Source organism: Mycetomoellerius zeteki, unplaced genomic scaffold, assembly GCF_001594055.1.
Source record: "Mycetomoellerius zeteki isolate Tzet28-1 unplaced genomic scaffold, Tzet1.0 scaffold265, whole genome shotgun sequence".
In the NCBI taxonomy this organism is placed as follows: domain Eukaryota; kingdom Metazoa; phylum Arthropoda; class Insecta; order Hymenoptera; family Formicidae; genus Mycetomoellerius; species Mycetomoellerius zeteki.
The window spans coordinates 166,353-169,196 of NW_017257244.1; positions in this window are offsets into that span (position 1 = coordinate 166,353).

A 2,844-nucleotide genomic window follows, 5' to 3' on the forward strand; every position below is an offset into this window, starting at 1 on the left:
AAAAAATTTTTATCTTTGACTGTCAAATTACTCGTTTTTACTCAATACTAAGAGAAATACATTAAAATATTTTAAAATTTTATCTAAAAATCCATAAAAATAAGTTTTCGATCTGAACCAGGGGATGGTCCAATTTGGAACCGATGGTTCCAAATCGGACTGGAAAGAGCGTTTTTATTATACATTTTCCATTATAGTTTAACACAGATGAGAGATACGTCAAAATAATCTGAAGCAAAAATGAAGGGTATTAAATGATCTTTCCAACGGCAGCTTCGATTTTACGATCGGACTTTATTTACGCCTTATAGAGAGCAGAAACTGCAAATAGGTCCGATTTAGACCACTCTCCCCTACTTTTAAGTTACACAATTTGAACTTAATTTTATAACATTATATTAAATTTAATGTATTTTCCATGAAAATTTATGAAAGTTAATGTACACGTTCATTACATTTAAGTAACTACTGTAATTTAATTTTCAATTAAATCATTCATTACTTTTAATTTCGTTCATAACCACGAGCTTCATTTATGTAAAGGAAACTCATGGTTACATTTCTAACAGTGTATGTCTATAATCTCGAAATTAAAAGTGAAATCTTTAGAATTTCATCCAATTGTAGTTTCTCGCGTGTGACGTCGACTTCTTTCCATGAAATAAACATTATTTTTGTTTTTTATAAAAATTATTCCTGCAATAAGGGGTTAACGTGTGTGCGCACTGTGATTTTTTTTAGCTAATTCTCGAGCTCTAGCCAAAAAAAAAATAGAAGAAACAGATATGCGCGAAAATTACGCGCCGCTCGCAAGGCGATGATACGCGGCGATAATGTGAGAGGGCGAAATAAGATGTCCGAAAGGGGAGAGAATAGAGACATACCGTAGAAGAGAAAGAGAGCTTCTTGTTCATCAGGTTAATCGTACTTTAAGACAACAAATGTACCTTCACTCACAGTCTCGTCAATTGATCACGGCGTTCACAGCCGATTTAACGTGCCAGAACGCTTATCGTACCGCTACTGTATATTAGCCCGACTCGAGGAACTTGAGGATTAAGAGTGATACCTTTGCCATTGTTAAACTAATATTATACAAGACGAAATCAGTAAAAACGTAATAAAATTGAAGCACTTGACCTGTCACTGCAGCTACGCTGGGTCGAAAGGTGAAAGAAATCGCGTTATTGCGTCATTTTGCGATTACCTGCAAGTGTTCCATTAATACAAACGGATTTACTTTTAATTCTCAACTCCTCGACCCCCGTCCCGAACGAACTACGCGCGATAGGGGGGGTGGAAGGAAAAAAAAGAAGAAAAAAAAGTAGTTAGCTCGAGAAAGGATCATCTACAAAAGAAGCGATGTATATTTTAATATCTAGAAGCGCTAGTTCTCCACTTCTCGCGAATCAGTAGTTTCGAGGAATTAAACGAAAAGAAGAGGAGGACTGTCGCGTTCTCCTCTTATTTTCTACACAATTGTACTCTAGACAAGTCATAAATGCCTATAACATTCGCTGAAATCAATTAACCTATCAACGTCTTCTGCCTTCAATCACTATCTTTTGTAAAGCAGCATACGTGTTCAGATACTGTGTAGGAAAAATGGTCGCACTTTATTTTAGGCCTGTTCTTTTTAGCTGAACGTTGAAAAGAAAGAGAAAAAATGAATTGTGTATATAAGATATTCAACTAGAAAAAAATAAACCTCAAATTCATCGAGTGTATACTAGTGTATACTAGTTCAGCTACAAAGAACAGATATTCGCAAGTCCATGGGTACTTTTTAAGGACAATGCAGCAAGTAAAGATTGAGTACCTCATCTGTTCTAGATTTAGATAATATCATTGGGCCTGGTTTTCAGGACAGTCGTAACATAACATCTATTATCAATTCAGGGTGATCTCAGAATATATTGATATATAAAAAGAAAATATGTAAGAGAGACAATATCGCATGAATCCAACTAGACTCTCCATCGCGTGACCAATCGATTGATCTTACTTGATAGCAAGCTTAGTCTGACGTGAAAGAAAATTCTTAAAAGATTTCTGAAAGATTTTTAACAAAATTCTCGAGAGATTAATTGCGAGTAATAATTTTATTTCGGAGGACTCCTAAGAAATTAAGTATGGGTCATATTTTCATCTAACAAAAGACCTGACTTTCGACGACAGAGAGAAAAGAAACTCTCCAATATGTTTAAATCGATCTCACCTGCGGTGTCTAAAACCTTTATAAAAATGATTCTTTACTCTACGTGGATGCGAACCACTAACAAATATACAGTTATTCTAATTCGTTCCGGTGCGTCAAGAAGTTACAAGGAAATTACAAAAATCCAATCGATTTTGGGATATCAGAATATACCTTTTAGAATATATTTTTCTCAGAATTTTTTATCATCAGAATACTCTTATGATCTATGCAGATGGTCTTGCAATCAGTTGCTAAGTGTATTAATTTGCACACGGCTTATAAACACATGGAAGATCCCCGATAAAATTCCGATTAACGTTCGAACGAATGTTAAGACATTTATGACACAATTAGCGTACAGCAATGACGACCATGCGCGACGCTTCAAGACGAAATTGTAGGGAAGGAAAATAAAATACACGAGCCGTCGAGACAAGATCCGCGACAGAATACCTTCTTCAGGGGGATGTGAACAGCTTTGTTTCTCGTACATTTTAAATCGTACACACAAGCACGCTATATGATCTCAACTTTGCACGATGCCGGTGGAAAGAAGAAGTGATCGATATATACCGTGTATTATTTTTCTGCCGGTAGCCGCAAGTTCCGAACTGATTTGACATCTTTCGATTAATGCTACTTCA